The following is a 19,254-nucleotide window of genomic DNA, read 5'->3' as shown; positions in this document are numbered from 1 at the left end:
TCTCCAACCTGGATAGTTGTAGATATTCTTGAACTGTTATCCTCAAGAATCAAACTAGATTCATGGAAGAAGTTAGGCATTAAATTTATCTCAGATATAATGGATGACAAGAAACAACTCTTACCTTTTCAATCTCTTAGAGATAAATTCAAACTCAACATTCTAGAAGAAAAGACATGGAAGAAGATTCAAAACATCCTCAACTCTCACAACCTAAACTTTTTTCTCCCTCAAAATCTAGCTCAGATGTTCAAATACCCACAAACTCCCCTTTTCTGGAAAACTGGTCACATATATCAGAACTTCAACCAAGACACTCACTTTCCACATACAACAAATATAGAAGCATGGAAAAAAGAATTAAGTATAGAAATTAAGACCAATCTTCTGCACAAAGTCTTCGAATCTATCTATACTGACATTCCCTGCTCTTCCCTTGTAGAAACTCACTACAAGATCTACACATTCTGGTATTTTACTCCGCTTAAACTTCTTAAAATTCAGAACACTAACTCCCCCCTTTGCTGGAGGAATTGTAATGCTACTGGCAGTCTGACTCACATATTTGGGAGCTGTAAAGCTCTCAAATCATACTGGTCTGGAATTGAATCCTTAATTAACAACATCACAGGTTTAAACATACATCTTTCACCAGAACTGGTGCTCCTCCTTTTGGGCATTGAAACCCTCCCATGCAGATACAGACCTATCATCACTCATATACTCCTTACAGCAAAAAGCAATATTGCCGCCCTTTGGAAAGACCCTCTTCCCCCAACTGTGGAAAAAACTATAGAAAAATGAGCATGCCACAACACGTATGAATATACATACGCCCTTAGAAACAATCTTTTAAAAAAAATACTTCAGAAAATGGGAGGATTGGAACTCTATTATGATTCCAAAACATTCACCGTAGAGACCTTAGTGTTGTTTAAGACTATGTTAGTCTTCTCAATCTAACTCGACTCATCATCCTCATTTATCTAATTGTATCTAACTTACAGGATAGTCATAGCGGGCATATCGTGTCTTAATATCACCATCCGATTTTCCCTTTCCCCTTGTTTTCCTGAAACATTTTTGTGTACTTCCAAATATGTAAATAGTTATCTTTGTATACCTTGGCAACTTATGTTATGAATGAATCAACCAAGTTACCCGTCTATAAAATGCACCTATAAGATATAGCTTACGTATCTAAAGCTATGAATCATATCACCAACCGAAAAATTTCAGGTTTACGACGGTATTCACCTTGTTTACTTGTGTACCTCTATTTCACTATATATGTACTGTTTGTATGAAATCTATCTATCTATTTTTTTTTCATTCTACTTGAAAATTTAATAAAAAAAAATATTTGAATATAAAAAATATACAGTAAGAAGGAGGGAATGGAGGAGATTTTTGATGTGGATGGTGTTTGTGTGAGTGGGAAGGATGTAATGAAGGAAGTGGTCGCGTTTTATGCTGAGTTGTTTGGCAGGAAGTGGGTGGATGACAGTTTGAAAGAAGAAGTTCTTAAGACTTTGGATTGTAAGGTGGATGAGGATGGATGTTCTGGTCTATGTGAGGCAGTGATTGAGGAAAAAGTTAAGAAAGCGGTGTTTGGTGCAAAGAAGAATGTGACGCCTGGGAAGGATGGTTTGCCTGTGGAGCTATATGTTATGATGTGGGAAGTGATGGGTATGGATTTAGTGGAGTTGTGTCAGTTTATGTGGGAGAATGGGATGCTTGCGGGTTCAATGAAGGAGGGAGCGGTGGTCTTAATTCATAAGAAAGGGGATAAAAGGTGTTTGAGTAATTGGAGGCCAATTGTAAGGTATTCAGTAAAATTTTGGTGTGTCGGATACGTGTGGTTATAGCTGATGTGGTTGGTAAAGATCAAGTGTGTGCTGTGTTTGGTAGATGTATGACGGATAATCTGTGTCTTTTAAGAGATGTGTTGTGGGATTGTAAAGTAAGAAAGCAGAAGTGTATGGTGATGGCTGTTGACTTTGAAAAGGCGTTTGATCGTGTGTCTCATGTGTTTCTATTTGAGGCTTGCGTAGAATGGGTTTTCAAGAGAAATTTGTGCGTGCCGTGAGAGGATTGTATGGGGAGTTTGTGAGTGAATTTCTGGTGAATGGGTTTTTGAGTGAGAAAGTGTGTATTAGGTCTGTCATGAGGCAAGGTTGCCCCATGTCACCGGTATTATTTGTGTGTGTGATTGAGCCACTGCTGTGTATGATTCGGAAAGAGAAAGTGGTGCGTGGTTTGTTAGTGCCGAGGAGTGGTGGAATGACTGTGAAAGTCTTAGGATATAGGGATGATGTGGTAGTGGTGAGTGAGAGTGTGGCCTCTATGGAGAGAGTAAAATTGTTGTTGAATCTCTTTTGTGGCTCGTCAGCGTTTCGTGTGAATTGGAACAAATGCATGTTTAAATGTTTTGGTGACAATAGGATTAAGATGGATGGTGTGGCTGGTGTGGATGGTGCAATTAAAGTGTTGGGAGTTTATTTTAATGATGATTTGAAAGGTTATGAGAGTTAGGATGAATGTGGTGAGCGGATTGTGCAGAAGATGAATTTTTGGAAGTTACGTTCTTTGTCTTTGGTAGGGAAGGTTCTTATTATTAAGGCTGTTGTTCTCCCTATTTTGCTTTGCGTTTCTTGTATCTTTCCAGTGCCCTATAGGAAAATTAAAAAAGTGAAGAAACTCATTTTTGCGTTTTTTTGAGGCAGTAGGATGGAAAGACTTAAGAGGGAGATTTTGTTTAAGCAATATTTGCATGGGGGACTGAAGTTCCCGAATACTGAAGTGTTTCTAACATTGCATTTTATTAACACTACTGTCATTTTGATTGGGAAGAATAATAAAGGGGCATATATGAGTAAGTATTTGGCTGGATGGATGCTGTATGGTCTGAATTGGGTGAAGCTTGATAAGAATGTGCCTATTGCGTTTTAGTGTCCTGAGTGGTATGGTTTGATTGAGAAGTTTGTGAGGAAGAATGATTTGTTAGCAGTTGCAATGAAGGACTTTAAGTTGGTTAAGAAGGTGATGGGAAAAGATGTGTGTGAATGAATGTGAGAGTAATGTGGTGAGATTGCGTTCTATGGAAGTTGCGCGGGTATGGAAGAAGTTAAGTATTCAAGGTGTGTCGAATAGACAGCGGGATATAGTATGGATGGGCCTTTATAATATTTTGCCAGTGAGGGATTTTCAGAAGAAAAGAGATCTCATAAGATCAGCAGTATGTCCAAGGGATGGCTGTGGAGCGAATGAGACGGTGAGGCACCTTATGTGGGATTGTAATTTTGCGCATGATGTGTGGAAAGGTGTGGGTGTACTGTGTAAAGGGGTTGCTGGTGTGAAGTTTATTGATTGGAGAGTGGCTATGTTTGGGTTTGGTGCTAGTTGTCGTGGCCTAGAAAGGATGATGTGGTTAATTATGGCGTGTGTGCAAGAGAGCTTGTGGGATGTGAAAAATTTGTGTGTGTTTAAAAGGGTAAATTTAACAGTTAATGATTGTATTATGTTTCATCTTAGCAAGGCTATATGTAATCTATTTGTGGGACACAAGAAAAGGTGGTGGTGGTGGTGGAACAGATTCTGAAGGTGTGTGGAAAAACCTTAAGTGGCAGGTAGTGATAAGCGAGCATGCCCGCTACTGCTCGGTCCTCGCCCGAGCATCTCACTGCTCGAGATGCTCGGCGCTCGCCGAGTATTTCCGGGTTGCTCGGGCGGGAACTTGGGTCCCCTCCCTGCATGTTTGGTGCTCTTTAGAGAGCCAATGAACATGCAGGGATAGCCTGCCATGCACTATAATGCCATAGCCATGTTGGTTGTGGGCATTGCAGTGATTGGCTGGCAGCACAGCGTCATCCGGTCTATATCAGACCTGGAGCCGCCATGCTCGTCACATTAACTCCGGATCAGACACTGTAGGGAGAGCTGCTGCTGTGCCAGGGAGAGATTTGATTGTGTATTAGGTAGTTTAGGGAGAAAAACCGTACATTACACATATCCATCTTAACAAACAGTCCTTCTGAGGACTAATCCATCTGCAGAGATATCAGGCAGGCATGGTGTTAAGGCAAGGGGTGTATATAGCAGACTGCACTGCATATAGCACAAGAGGCTTCATTCCAATTCTGCCTTCTGCTGCTGTTAGATATTTCTATACAAAGGCCCAAGTCTCAGGGGCCAGGAATACTTTTCTTTGGATCTTAATCCTCATTATTTGCTTAAAAAGCAATCCAGAGAACACCATTTTTTCTGCGCCATTTGCTTGTTGGCACTGCAGAATACAGCCAAGTCCTTTCCATATTACAGAGCTAGAAATCCAGCTATTTAACACTGTATTTTCTCCGTCAAACGGATCACATATACGTTGTCAGAAAGTACTGCCATTTCTGGCCTCCATTAAAAATTACTTTCAGTGTGTCAGTGAAGCAATTCACTGCTGTTTGCTGTTCAAATTACTTTCCTACAGGCCAGGTATTTAAAACTGTGTTTTCTCCGTCAAACGGATCACATATACATTGTCAGAAAATACTGCCATTTCTGGCCTCCATTAAAAATTTCCTTTAGTGTGTTATTGAAGCAATTCACCCCAGTTTGCTGTTCAAACTACTTACCTACAGGCCAGGTATTTAAAACACTGTTTTCTCTATCACACGGATCACATATAAGTTCGCTCCAAACTCAGTCATTTGTAGTGAGCGTGGAAGATACTGTCCTCCACTTAAAATGGGCAAGGCACGTGGCAAGGGATGGGCAACTGGACGTGATGGTAATGGTGCATGAAGAGGCCGAGGACAAGGCCGTGGGCAAGCCGAAATTGTGCCACAACAAACACCCACATCATCTCGCCTGACTTTCCTGTCCCAATTTCTAGGGGACCGCAGCACACCACTATTGAACACAGAGCAGTGTCAAAAGGTTGTTGGTTGGATAGCGGATAATGCTTCCAGTCACTTAGCCACCACCACCACCCTGTCTTCCACACAGTCAAGTCTCAGTAGCCGTGAGTCTGGACCGCATATTCCTTACCCTGATCCTCCTTGCTCCCCCCATGCCGAGTACCCAGAGACAACTGATCCCACACTTGGACACTCTGAAGAGCTTTTCACTTTTCCATTTATAGATTTGGGCCTCTCGCCCGGTCCACTTGAAGGAGGGCAAGAGGAGATCGCGTGTAGCTATGCCCAAATATTTGAGCAGCCGCGGTCACATGAAGGCAACGGTGGGAAAGTGTCACAAGAGGTGGACGATGATGAGACACAATTGCCAGAAAGTCAGGAGGAGGACCAGGGTGCGGAAGTGGAAGACGAGGTGGTGGATGATATAGTAACTGATCCAACCTGGCAGGAGGACACGCAGAGTGAGGACAGCAGCACAAAGGGGGAGGAAGGCAGAGCACCCCAACAGGCAGGAAGAAGCAGTGTGGTGGCCGCAGACAGTAGGTAAGCAACCATTCCCCGTAACACCAACTCAAAGGAAGATGCCAGTATAACTGTTAGGTCTTCCCAAGTCTGGTTGTTTTTTAAAGACTCTGCCGATAACCCCAAAAAGACCATTTGCACCACCTGCCAGGCCAGCATCAGCAGGGGTGGCAAAACGACAAGCCTGACCACCATCAGCATGATCAGGCACATGGCAGCAAAGTACCCGACTTTGTGGGCCAAACCCCAGGGTGCAGGAACAGTGTCTGCAGGGGGCACAATTGCTTCTTCCGCTGTTGTGCATGCAAGCCAATCCCCTGTCCATGGTGCATGCGAAGACGCCTCCTGCCCTGCACCCGTCGTTGCACACTCTCAAGTAGCAGCATCAGGAAGCACGTCCATGTCCTAGTCCCAGCGCAGTGTTCAGTTGTCCATACCCCAGTCCTTGGAACGCAAGCGCAAATATGCAGCCAACTCCCCACAGGCCACACTACTAAATTCTCACATTTTACGACTGCTTGCGCTTGAAATGTTGCCTTTTAGGCTCGTGGAGACGGAAGCATTCCGCAACCTGATGGCGGCGGCCGTCCCGCGGTACTCAGTTCCCAGCCGCCACTATTTCTCCCGGTGTGCCGTCCCCGCATTACACAAGCACGTGTCCCGAAACATTAGCCGTGCTCTCAACAACGCAGTTACCGGTAAAGTCCACCTAACCATGGACACGTGGACAATGGCTTGTAGGCAGGGACGGTACATCTCGCTGTCGGCACACTGGGTTAACATAGTGGAAGCTGGGACCCAGTCGGACCTTGGGACTGAACACGTCCTCCCGACACCAAGGATTGCGGGCCCTAGGTCAATCAGGGTTGCCCCCACAGTCTACAGCTCCTGCACCTCCTCCTCAGCCTCCTCCTCCTCTTCAGCCTCCATCTCCGAAATGACCACATCAGTCACAAGCTGGAAGCACTGCAGCACTGCCTCGGCCAATCGGCAACAGGCTGTGCTGAAGCTAATATGCTTAGGTGAAAAAACACACAATGCTGAAGAGTTGTGGACAGCTCTGAAAGAGCAGTCAGATCTGTGGCTCACACCGCTGAACCTACAGCCAGGCATGGTCGTGTGTGACAATGGCCGGAACCTGGTGGCGGCTCTGAGGCGAGGTGAGCTCACACACGTACCATGCCTGGCCCATGTGCTTAACCTCGTGGTTCAGCGGTTTCTCAAATCCTACCCGGAGCTGCCGGATCTGCTTGTTAAAATACGCCGCCTGTGTGCCCATTTTAGAAAGTCAGCTACAGCTTCGACAGCCCTTGCAGTATTTCAGCAGCGTTAGCAGCTTCCGGCTCACAGACTGGTGTGTGATGTCCCCACGTGTTGGAACTCTACACTGCAGATGTTGGGAAGGATTTGTGAGAAGAAAAGGGTAGTTATTGAGTACCAGCATCAACAAGGCTATCGGTATTCAGTTCAGACTCCACACATAGGACCTCAGGAGTGGACATGGATGTCAGACATATGTACCATCCTCCAAAACTTTGAGGACTCCACCAAGATGGTGAGCGGCGATGATGCCATAATTAGCATCACCATCTCGCTTCTCTGTCTTCTGAAATGCTCTCTGCTCACAATCAATGAGGATGCATTGCAGGCAGAGCATGATGAGATGGAGCATGGAACCATACAGGGTGATTACACACAGCCAAGCCTCATCTCATCCCAACGTGGATTGGGTGACAATGAGGAAGAGTAGGAGGAAGGACAAGAGCTAGTTTCATGCACTATAGACGGTACTACCTGCACAGCTGTCATACTGTCTGTTCAGCGTGGATGGCCAGAGGACAGAGAGGAGGAGGAGGAGAGCATGGTCAGTCATCCTCTTGGTGAGGACACGGAAGTCTTGCCTGTTAGTAGTCTGGCACGCATGGCTGAGTTTATGTTATGCTGCCTTTCCCATGACCCTCGCGTTCTCAAAATTTTGGGTGACAGTCATTACTGGTTGGTGACACTTCTAGACCCACGCCATGAGGAGAACTTTATATCTCTTATTCCTGAGGCGGACAGGTGTACAAAAATGGGGCAGTACCAGAAGGCCCTTGTTGCGGAACTATTAAAAAAACTCCCATCTAAAAATGCTGGAGGCAGAGGGCACACTTCGTTGGACAACCAAGGCGTACAGGCGAGAGAGACACAACTTCAATCCAGCAGAGACAGGGGAACACTGTCAAAGTTCTGGTAGAGTTTTCTCAGACCCTCCCATCGCACAGGCCCTGAGGCGCGGGGTCCTCTCACAAGGAGTGCAAAGTTCGGGAAGATGCTGAGGGAGTACCTTGCCGACCGTACCAACGTCCTCCGTGATTCCTCTGTGCCTTATAATTATTGGGAATCCAAGCTGGATACGTGGAATGAACTAGCTCTCGATGCCTTGGAGGTCCTGGCCTGCCCTGCCGCCAGCGTTTTATCAGAGCGAGTTTTTAGTGCCGCTGGTGGAGTTATAACTGATAAGCGCATCCGCCTGTCAACTGAAAATGCTGACAGGCTGACTTTTATAAAAATGAACAAGGGTTGGATTGGGCCAGACTTCTCAACACCACCGAATGATAGCAGCGTAACATAAACTCAAATCCAGTGTCTTTTCATGGGAGGTGTATTCCCATGCACCTTTTCACACCCACACATGGGTATACGCTTCCTGATTTTGTCTATTTGTTCTTGTCCTCCTCCTTCTCCTCATCCTCCACCACCAAATCACCAGGGTGACCGTGGTCCGTGATGCAACACCCACATAATTTTTTTAAAGGATGTTTATGATGCACGTAAAAAAAAATTTTTATACAGTATGATCATGTATACCCCCAGGGGTAAATGTTTGTCAGCCCATACACTTAGTGCATGGGCATTACAAGTATAGGAGGCCTGCTCCTTTCTAATGGGAACATTTTTTATGAGGCCTTCCTCCACGTCTCTTCTAAAGGGCATTGAAGTGCCTCCAAATTTTTGGCAGCCCTTGCATTCACTGCATAGGTCAACACAATGGGAGACTCTCTCCTTTCTAATGGGAATTTGCCGTTACTGTGGCCCTGCTCTGTGTGTCTTTAAATTCTTAGTGGGGTTTTTCCTAAAATTGGTCACCCGTTGGACTCACTGCATACCCTATAACTGTATAGCAGACGCTCTCTTTTCTAATGGGAACATGTCATAATTGTTACTGTCGCCCTGCTCTGTGTCTCTTTAAATTCTTAGTGAGGTTTTTCCTAAAATTGGTCAGACGGTGGACTCACTGCATACCCTATAACTGTATAGCAGACACTCTCCTTTCTAATGGGAACATGTCGTACCTTGTTACTGTGGCCCTGCTCTATGTGTCTTTAAATTCTTAGTGGTGTTTTTCCTTAATTTGGTCAGCCGTTGGACTCACTGCATACCCTATAACTGTATAGCAAACCCTCTCCTTTCTAATGGGAACATGTCGTATCTTGTTACGGTTGCCCTGCTCCATGTGTCTTTAAATTCTTAGTGGTGTTTTTCCTAAAATTGGTCAGCCGTTGGACTCACTGCATACCCTATAACTGTATAGCAGACCCTCTCCTTTCTAATGGGAACATGTTGTACCTTGTTACTGTGGCCCTGCCCTATGTGTCTTTAAATTCTTAGTGGGGTTTTTCCTAAAATTGCTCAGCAAGTGGACTCACTGCATACACTATAACTGTATAGCAGACCCTCTCCTTTCTAATGGGAACATGCTGTACCTTGTTACTGTGGCCCTGCTCTATGTGTCTTTAAATTCTTAGTGGTGTTTTTTCTAAAATTGGTCAGCCGTTGGACTCACTGCATACCCTATAACTGTATAGCAGACCCTCTCCTTTCTAATGGGAACATGTTGTACCTTGTTACTGTTGCCCTGCTCCGTGTGTCTTTAAATTCTTAGTGGGGTTTTCCTAAAATTGCTCAGCAGGTGGACTCACTGCATACACTATAACTGTATAGCAGACCCTCTCCTTTCTAATGGGAACATGCTGTACCTTGTTACTGTGACCCTGCTCTATGTGTCTTTAAATTCTTAGTGGTGTTTTTCCTAAAATTGGTCAGCCGTTGGACTCACTGCATACCCTATAACTGTATAGCAGACCCTCTCCTTTCTAATGGGAACATGTCGTACCTTGTTACTGTGGCCCTGCTCTATGTGTCTTTAAATTCTTAGTGGGGTTTTTCCCAAATTTTGGCAGCCCTTGCAGTCACAGCATGGGCATTACCACTATAGGAGACCCGCTCCTTTATTATGGGAACATTTTTTTTACTGAGACCCTCCTCTATGTCTCTTCAAAGGGGTATTGGGTTGCATCCAAATTTTTGGCAGCCTTTGCAGTCACTGGATACGCAATAACAGTATAGGAAACCCACTTGTTAATAATGGGAACAACCAAGCATAGCCGGCTGATGGCTCTCTAAAAATAGCTAGGGCCGACTGCTGGCCTTTTAAAAATAGTAAGGGCCGTCTGATTTCCCTATAAAAATAGGCTTTATGACTTTCAGAGTCCCTCCATCATGAATAAAAAAGGATGTGTCTGATGATGTGTCACACACTACATTGCGAGATAAGGTTGTAAAATGTTAAAATGACATTTCCCAGTGAATGCATTTGTCTTAAAAAATAACGTAAAAAAAATAAAACAATAGGATCTTTCTTTAGTATAAAAAACAGCGTCACCAATTTCACCTCAATGTAATCACATTGTTCAGCTCTTGCACCTCCTCCTCCATCTCTAAAATGACCACATCAGTCACAAGCTGACAGCACTGCAGCACTGCCTCGGCCAAGCGACAACAGGCTGTGCTGAAGATAACATGCTTAATTGACAAACCGCCCAGCGCTGCAGAGTTGTTGAAAGCTGTAACACAGCAGCCTCATCTGTGGCTCTCACCGCTGAACATACAGCCAGGCATGGTCGTGTATGACAATGGGCGGAACCTGGTGACGGAAAAATGACAGCCGGGGTAGATACGGTTTCCCTCTGTGCCAGTCCTTTCACCGAGCTAAAGAATATGGCTGTGGTGAAATACAACTCCCACTGAGAAGCTGCTTCAGATTGAAAAACATTGTGCCCACCAGAGGATTTGATTCTGAGGGCTAACCATTCTCACCCGCTCAAGAGCCCCATAGCAGCTGCAAAGTTAGCGCTATCATGAACTCTCCTGAGGTAGAAGCCAAGGCACACCAGAGGATTCTCTGGTGGGACCGTCCAACCCTGCCGAGAAGCAGTCCTGGCTAAGAAAAGTGTGTGGGAAGGTTCCCGGACACTCTATGGCTGCTTTTTTACTGAGGAGGAAACACACACAAACACGGGGAGAACATACAAAGTCCTTGCAGATGTTGTCCTTGCTAGGATTTGAACCCAGGATCCCAGCGCTCCAAGGCTTCAGTGCTAACCACTGATCCAATGTGCTGCTGTTCACCCTCTAATATCTAACAGGCTGGAGAAACTTGTACCTACTGCCACTCTATCTTCAGCTCTTTTGTGAGAAAATATATTTGGGCAGCCACTCAGTCTACCAAATAAAATTCCTGAGACGGAAATTGGGGATGGCTTCGCTAATTGTACTGGGGGCAGTGCTAATACCATGGCATCGTACCATAGTTTGCTGGAAATATTCCAGGCTGGTAGGAGGCAAGCAAATTCCCACAGAAAAGTACCAGCAGTAATGTTCAGGACACATTTCAAGTGCAAGCAGCTTTAGAGGACTTCCTGGGAGAAATGACCCACAGAGTAGATACGGTTTCCCTCTATGCCAGTCCTTTCACCGAGCTAAATACAACTCTCAGCAAAAAAAGTTGTGGACTGGCCACATTCACCTGTCCACGTGTTTGTGGTTAGGCGGTCTTTCCCAGTAAGTGCACTGGAGAGGGCACGGGTAATGCTGTGGGACCCATGCTTGTGGAAGGCGGAGGCGATACCTGGAAATATAGTGGTGGCTGGGGACCAAGTATGGACACCCGGCCTCCGCCGACATGAGGTTGTGAAAAGCTTCTGCCTCCACGATCTTAAAAGGCCATATTTCAAGTGCAAAGAGCTGCCCAGAAATCTGGCAGTTTAGTGTTGCGGCCTGTGGTTGGGTGGGTGGCTGGCTGCATACTTGCACTTGCATTCCAAGTAACAGAAAACTAAGCAGATGGTTTCCTCTATCATCATCATGGCCTCACCTCGGCACTATGAACTCTCCTGAAAGAGAAGCCAGGGCCCGCCGGAGGAATCTCCAGTTCTCTGGTGGGCATGTGCAACCCTGCTGAAAAGCAGCCCTGGCTAAGAAAAGTGTGGGGGAAGGTTCCCGGACACTCTATGGCTGCTTTTTTTAATATCGATCGACCATACTTATGCATGTTATTTCTCAAAACGCATTACAGATCAGGCCATTGTCCAACTCTGTATTCAAGAAATTAAATGCGCAAAGAAAGATGTGTGTGTGTCAAAGCACCACGGACAAGTGCGAGTTGATCTTGGACGGGCTGCCATTGCTTCTGCAACAAGCTCAATTACAGGACTTCCTGGGAGAAATGACATGCAGGGTACATACGGTTTCCCTCTATGCCAGTCCTTTCACTGAGCTAAATACAACTCTTAGCAAAAAAAGTTGTGGACTGGCTCCGTACCGTCCCTGGCCACATTTACCTGTCCATGTGTTTGTGGTTAGGCGGCCCTTCCAAGTAAGTGCACTTAGGAGGGCACGGGTAATGTTGTGGAACCCGTGCTTGTGGAAGGCGGAGGCGATACCGGGAAATATAGTGGTGACTGGGGACCGAGTATGGACACCCGGCCGCCGGCATGAGGTTGTGAAAAGCTTCTGCCTCCACGAGCCTAAAAGGCCACATTTCAAGTGCAAGCTGCTGTCAAAAATTTGGCAGTATAGTATTGCAGCCTGTGGGTGGGTGGGTGGGTGGCTGCCTGCATACTTGCGCTTGCATTCAAAGGAATGGGGTAGGGACAACTGAACGCTGCAGTGGGACAAGGACGTGGACGGTGATTGTTCCAAGTCTGCAACGACAGGTGCATGGCGGGAGGCATCTTCGCATGCGCCAAGGATCACTTATGATGGACACACTTTTAGGCAGTGACCTGGGAGTCAGAGATGCTTCCAGAGGTCTTCCTCGTGCTGTTCCCATGTCTTTTCAGCACTGTATGCATGTGTTTGATGATGTGTCACACACCACATGGCCAGATAAGGTTGTAAAATGTTAAAATGATATTTCCTGGTGAATTCATTTGTCTTGGTTGAAAGCAATTCAAAAGTGCTAAAACGCATCAAACGCTACGTGTGAACATAGCCCACGTTGTGGAGGATTATTTTTGTTTTTGGTTATTTATTTTGCCTTATATACAAGTCATTACCCTGGAAAGGATGTTCCTTAACATATTTCCCAGGAAAATCCATTTTGGTTTCGTTTTTGTATGTTTTATTGTAAGTCCGTAAAAGTGGCGTAATACTCTGACCACGTTGCTGACAGCAGTGATCTGCGAGTCAGAGATGCTTCCAGGGGTCTTCCCCATGCTGTTCCCATGTCATTTGAGCACTGTTCCCATCGATTTGGGCAATTTTTAGGCCCTCTGCAGACCGCCGGGGGGAGCCGCCTGAAAAATGCTCGATTTTCCCATGGACTTACATTGGGATCATTGCTCGGGTCGAGCACTCGAGTACTCCAATTTGCTCGACCCGAGCAACGAGTACCCGAGCATTTTAGTGCTCGCTCATCATTAGTGGCAGGATATGGTTAAATACTGTTGATTTTTTTTCTGGAGTTTTCTCTTGTATAAGTTTACTTGGATGTATTTTTGTTGAATAAAACTTAAAAAAGCAGTATAAATTATGACGAAGTCTGGTTTACAGTTTGCTTTTAACTAAAACTGAGTGGTTTTAAAAAAAACAAAAACTTTTCTTATCAGTTTAATACCCGATTTGTTCTCTATACGTAAACCTATTTTCACACATTCTCCTTTCCGCTCCCCCCTAATGTCCCCCGCACCTCAAGACCAGGAAGGGTGGGGGGTAGAGAGGGTAACTAAATATTGAACAAACGAGTAGCGGTCCCCCCTGATTCCCAGTCTGTAGGCTCCCTACAGACTGAAGCTGGATTCTGCAGCACAGCTAGATAAAAGCCAGGAGCCTATTATGACACGTGCAATGTCTGTTCCATTCTTGCATTATTCCATTGTCCCATTGTTAGGGGGCAATGGAATAATGGGACAATGGAATAATGCAAGAATGGAAGAATGGAAAAGACATTGCACGTGTCATAATGGGCTCCTGGCTTTTATCTGGTAGTGCTGCAGCACCCAGATTCAGTCTGTAGGGAGCCTTCAGAATGGTAAAGCAGGGGGTCCGCTGCTCATTTGTTGATTAATTTGTTATCCTCTCTACCCCCCCCCCCCCCCGGTCTTGAGGCACGTGGGACATTGGGAAGGGGGAGGGATGTGTGAAAATAGGTGGAATTATGCAGATTAAAAACGTGTGGGGTGCATCTGCAACAAGCAGTATAGTTGTGGGTTTTAAGGTGTCTATTGATGAGCAACATGTCTTCCTAAGGGGAATCATTGTCCCTATCCCTACAATGGGTGCCTTCTTTTGGCCAGGGTGGCGCCATAGGCCAAAATCAATTCAGGTAATCGCTTCTCGGCCTTTTGGCTAAGATCAAGTGTAGTATCTTTTCTTATCAGTTTAATATCTGATAAGTTCCCTATACATCCAACTATTTTCACACATTCTCCTCTACTCTCCTCCCTAAGATCAAGTGTAGTATCTTTTCTTTGTAGTTTAGCATCTGATACGTTCCCTATACATCCACTTTTTTTCACACATTCTCCTCTCCCCCCTAATGTCGCACGTGCCTACAGACTGAAGCTGGCTGCTGCAGCAGCACAGCTAGATATAAGCCAGGAGCCCATTGTGACACGTGCAAAGTTTGCTCCATTCTTCCATTCTTGCATTATTGCATTGTCCAATTGTTAGGAGGCAATGGAACAATGGAACAAAGGAATAATGCAAGAATGCACGAATGGAAGAATGGAACAGACATTGCATGTGTCATAATGGGCTTCTGGCTTTTATCTGGCAGTGCTGCATCAGCCAGCTTCAGTCTGTAGGGAGCTTAAAGATTGGGAAGCAGGGGGGACCACTGCTCGTTTGTTCAGTAATTATTTATCTTCTCTCCCCCCCCCCGGTCTTGATGTGTGTTGGACATTGGGGGGTGGAGGAGATTTTGTGAAAATAGGTGGACTTATGCAGATTAAAAAGCAGTATATTTGTGGGTTTTACGGTGTCTATTGATGAACAACATGTCTTTCTCAGGGGACATGTCCCTATCCCTACAATAGGTGCATTCTTGGGGCAAGGGTGCAGCCATAGGCCAAAACCAATTCAGGCAATCGCTTCTCGGTCTTTTGGCTAAGATCAAGTGTAGTATCTTTTCTTATCAGTTTAATATCTGATACGTCCTCTATACGTCCAACTATTTTCACAAATTCTCCTCTCCCCCTAATGTCACACGTACCTCAAGACCGGGAAGGGTGGGGGGTAGAGAGGGTAACTAATTATTGAACAAAAGTGCAGCGGTCCCCCCTGTTTCTCAGTCTGTAGGCTCCCTACAGACTGAAGATGGCTGCTGCAGCACAGCTAGATAAAAGCCAGGAGCCGGCAGTGCAGCCTGCTGCTTGCCCGGCCTGCCTCCCTCAAAACTGAGCAGACTTGATTGAATCCAGGGACAAAGTCTGAAGTGAAGCATGAGAAGCCCGCAGGAAGAAGAGATGACCCGACCCTGTGAAAGGAGGAAAAGGAGTGCACGGCATTGGTGAAAAGGTAGGAGAAGGGGCTCCAGAACTGTAGTACGGCCGGGTGTCTGCTTTCCCTACCCCCTTGCCCCTCCTACTATCGAGGGAAAGCTCCAGAGACTTACCAGGAGCTTGCTGCAGCCCCTGGGGAGACTGAAATCCACTCCAGAGGCTGACAGAGGAGAGTGTCAGGCGATCCACAGCTGCTGCTGTGCAGGAGATCAGATAAGCTGCAGGTGGGACTCTGACAAATAGCTCCCAGAGGAGACAAGATAAGGAGCTCTCACCTCTTAAACATTCAAACACCCAAGGTGCTTCTCCCCTTCTTTTGCCTCCCAAATCACTATTAAGCTGAGCAGAGAAGCAGAAACCTATAAAAGAATAGGGGGAGCCTTCCCACAATAGTGGACCTCTTAGTCTTTTTTTTCTTTGGCGCCACACTGCCCTGTAACTGCTTTATGGAGAAAGCTGACTCCATCTTTATAATAAGTACAGAATTTATCTCGCAGAAGATTAGCCTTGTATCTCCACAAACAGACAACTTTTTCTCCATTCTACTAGTTGTGCTCCTCCAAAAGAGACCTGGACAACGCCATATAAAACAAAATCTTTTATTACATCAAAACTATTCTAATTCTATTAATTCCTCAAGATTAATATTAGTACGACCTCACAATTCTACATAACCATTTAATCTTGCGTACCACAGTTACCTGCTGGACATTTGATTGAACAGCGCTTCAGTGCCAGTTCCACCTCTCATTTCCTCTCACTACTTTATGAACACTTTCATCTAGAATTACACGCTACCACCATCTACTGGACATTTGAAAAAGCAACCACTCTAGGAAATAATCCTGCAAGCCATCATTATATTGATCTAGACAATGCAACTAAAAGGTATACCCGGACAATAGACAACCTGCTTTGGGTATCTTTTCTCTCTCTAAGCAGGATACAAAACAGAGACAAATGATAAATCTGTGAGTCTTCCGGTTCAGGTGCCGACCATGTGAACCTTGATATACCACTTATGCTCTCCCTCCGTCCATTTCATTCAGAAGCCTGACTCTTGATTTCTACACCCTCCTAGCTACAGTAGTTGATATTGAACTAAAGACAAGATGGCTCCTATTCTTGATCAAGATTAGCAACTCTCCCAAACAGAAGGGAGGAATTAGTCAGACCTTAACCTTAAATTACCCTGTTCCTCTATGTCAAAAAAGGGGGAGACACAAGTGAATCCTTCCGATCTAGCAGCTGAGGTCGAGGCTAAATTACTACCGGAAATTAAAGCTATAATCCAATCTACTCTTAACTCTGCCTTTAAAGGATCTACAGGATAGGCAGGATCAACAAGCCGAACAGTTGACTGAGTTGGTAGCACGCATTTCAACTATAGAGGACGACTTAAAAGAAGACCACAGCAGTATGACAGACATCGCCCGCATTAACCGGATTTTGAGGGACCGTATAGATGACTTAGAAAACCGTTCCCGTAGAAGCAATCTACGTCTAGTGGGGCTACCGGAGTCATACACTCAGACCACCCTGAAGTCACTATGTGAAAACGATGTTCCGAGAGCTCTAAAGCTACCAGAGGGTAAAAAGGTAGAGAGGGTGAACAGGATTGGCCCTCCACCTTCTACCTCCACAAACCGGGATACATCCAGACCACGTTAGGTCACCATGAAATTTCTGGATTACAATGATAAAGCGGACATCATACGGGCATATAAACAGCTAAACCACCCACTGATCATCCAGGGTCATAAAGTGTTGTTTGTTGAAGACTATTCCTTGGAGGTAACCAGAAAACGCAAGGCTTTCAGCCCCATTTGCACCAGACTCCATAAAGAAAAAATCTGCTTCCAACTCTGATACCCAGCCACATTGCGATTGAAAGATTCAGATGGATCCTTCCAGGAATTTATTTCACCTGACAAGGCGGAAGTCTTTGTCAACAAGCTGTTGTGCCCAAGAGACAACCTAAAACAACCCCCACAAATGGACAATGGGTCCCACTACTCACAGACCCCAGAAAGATCTACGAACCAGGTGGGCAAAGGAGAACAGAAAACTAATAAAAAGGTGACAAGTAAAGTTAAATAAGAAATGATTTTCCTTCTTTGCAGACATACTGAGGTAGACTGTCATCTTACTTGTCATATTATTATCGGAACTTTCTCCCCTTTCATCTACAAATTTTGGGGGCTTGGTTGACATATTGCATTTGGTGGAAGGGGGAGAGGTGAGGGTGATGCGAAAGCATGAACGAAGGAAAGAAAAGAAATATAACATAATGGAAAGGATGGAATTACTAGTAGTTATATTCACATGGTTGGGCAGAAGTGAAGCCCAGGAAAAAGGTCCTTCCCGGCGAGTTGGAGCAAAATGTTCCCGCTCTTGCTCAGACTAATATGTTGTGTTATATATGTTACTTACTGTTCAAATTTAGTATATAAGGCTGAATTCTATGTCTGTTTTCTTGTTGGTTTTTGCTTTCTTTTATGTAATCTAACTACTTGCCATCATCGCCATATGATTGTCTCTCCAGTTATACTTATCTACTTCAACTCTGAATATGACTATTGTGACATGGAATGTTAAAGGACTGAGATCCCCCCAAAAACGCATGAAAATCCTTCGGCTTTCAAAATGCCTAAAACCTGAGATAGCCCTCCTACAGGAGACACACCTTCCAGAAGTTGATTTCCCCTGGATGAAGAAGCTGTGGGTGGGTAGTGTCTATGGTTCCCCTTCAGTGGACAGAAGGGCTGGGGTCCTAATCCTCCTTAGTAAACATTACACACACCAAATCATTAGCCAACAAACTGACAGTGAGGATAGACTGGCCCACCTAATAATATCTACGCTGGAGGGGTTTTTCTCTATTTACAACATATATGCCCCCAATGCAGGGAACAAATCTTTTTTTAAACAACTGGAGACTAGACTCCTACTCGACTCCAATCCTAATAAAATAGTGGGAGATGACTTCAACTCGGTGGCCTCAGTTCCTGAGGATAGGAAAAATATCACAGGTGTGTGACGCCCTGCTGTGCATGGAGCCACAGATCCTGGAGGGGTGCATTTCAGGTTTTCTCCACAAGAGGCCCTCAGAGCATACACACACCTCCACCTTCCACCTCAGACCACCAGAGGGAGCCCGGATAGGGATATAAAAAGGGAAGGTGGAGTGATTCAGCAGTTTCTGCTCAGACACAGAAGGAGAGAGTCTGTGAGTGAGTTCTTCTCAGGAAGAGAGTGGAGACAGAACAGTCTGGAGTCCACAGCCAGTTCCTGCAGAGTGAGACACAGAGAAACAGGTCAGTCTGCAGTGGAGCTCAGTCAGACTCAAGCAGCTCGAGTTAAGTGAGCTAGGAGCGTTGCTGACACTCAGAGAACAGCAGAAGAGGCAGTCACCTAACTGCCAGTGTGTATAGCCTAGTGAGGGCCCTAGTAGGCCGAAGGCTAGAGGAGTGAGTAGCATTGGGGGCAGAGGAGCCTTACCAGCTCACCCCAGAAACCATATCCCGGACACTGTCCGAGTCTGCAGGGATTCTTTATACCCAGCAGAAGACAACCAGAACCCCTGGTGAACTACAGGTCCCAGGAATACCAAACACTGACTGTTATACCAGGGTCAGGAGTTAACGATGCCCCATATACCAGGGAGTGTGTGCTCCAACAGAAGGCCCTACCACAGGATCAGCCGGTGCAGAACAGAGACTAAGTTAGGCCTAGCTCCAGGCAGGCCAGAGACTAACACTAAGCGGCGAAGAAACAGGAGGCCCTACACCTGCTCACTGGGGAGAGTCCTGCAGTGCACCCCTCACCCTACAGTGCTCCAGATGGTACCTGCATTTCCACCAGTAAAAGGTACAGAAGCAAACCGTGTGTGTGTGTCCAATGTTCTTCCTGTGACCCGACTGGGTCACCGCCATATCGTGCACCTCGTCAAACATCGCTGCCCTGAGGCCTAGCTCCACCTGTGGGGAGCTACACCA

At 45.6% G+C, this 19,254-nt stretch overlaps 2 pseudogenes; both read left to right on the top strand.

Annotated features, from left to right (window-relative positions):
• The first annotated feature begins 14,082 nt into the window (after positions 1-14,082).
• On the top strand, positions 14,083-14,181 carry LOC141150857 (U2 spliceosomal RNA; annotated as a pseudogene).
• Positions 14,182-14,841: 660 nt separating this feature from the next.
• Positions 14,842-14,953, top strand: LOC141150871 (U2 spliceosomal RNA; annotated as a pseudogene).
• Positions 14,954-19,254: the final 4,301 nt, after the last annotated feature.

This window comes from Phyllobates terribilis, unplaced genomic scaffold (assembly GCF_046119375.1).
Source record: "Phyllobates terribilis strain yellow unplaced genomic scaffold, ASM4611937v1 Scaffold_5__5_contigs__length_657084704, whole genome shotgun sequence".
Lineage (NCBI taxonomy): Eukaryota > Metazoa > Chordata > Amphibia > Anura > Dendrobatidae > Phyllobates > Phyllobates terribilis.
The sequence above is the reverse complement of the archived record's forward strand: the minus strand, read 5'-3'. Positions and strand labels throughout refer to the sequence as shown.